The sequence below is a fragment of the Penaeus monodon genome, chromosome 24 (genome assembly GCF_015228065.2).
Source record: "Penaeus monodon isolate SGIC_2016 chromosome 24, NSTDA_Pmon_1, whole genome shotgun sequence".
NCBI classification, from domain to species: Eukaryota; Metazoa; Arthropoda; class Malacostraca; order Decapoda; family Penaeidae; genus Penaeus; species Penaeus monodon.
The window spans coordinates 26,878,079-26,878,496 of record NC_051409.1 but is presented as its reverse complement, the minus strand read 5'-3'; the positions used below and the strand labels follow the sequence as shown (position 1 = coordinate 26,878,496).

General features: G+C 36.8%; 1 protein-coding gene across 1 annotated transcript in view; it reads left to right on the top strand.

The window, feature by feature from the left end:
• The window catches only part of LOC119588698 (synaptic vesicle glycoprotein 2C-like), a gene marked incomplete in the record, with an annotated part of 18,584 nt that overhangs the window by 12,915 nt on the left and 5,251 nt on the right, over positions 1-418 (top strand).

Sequence of the window (418 nt, the reverse complement as noted above, 5' to 3'; positions counted from 1 at the left end):
AGAGGGAGGAGAGAGTGGGGAGAGTATGAAAGGGAAGGGAGGTGAGAAAGGAGAAGTAGTAGATTTGTAGATGTCACATCTGTGTCATACTTTATAGGTTCGAATTCCTTCTTGGCTGAAGGAAAATACTCTGTAAAAGTCAAGAGTGAATTCCATAATTAAGTACATTTGGTAATGCACTTTGTGAAACAGACTGTATTGGTATCACCTTTAGAGTTACTCACACTCAGAAACATCCATAAACACCACGACCATTACTACTACCACTACCACTTACATACACTGAAACATCATTCTTATCATTCATATCCACAAAAATATACTTATAATTCATCAACTCATACATCCACAAATGCATTCAAATGTATTTTCACATGCACTACAACATCTGTGTTCCCAATCATATGCCAGTATACTC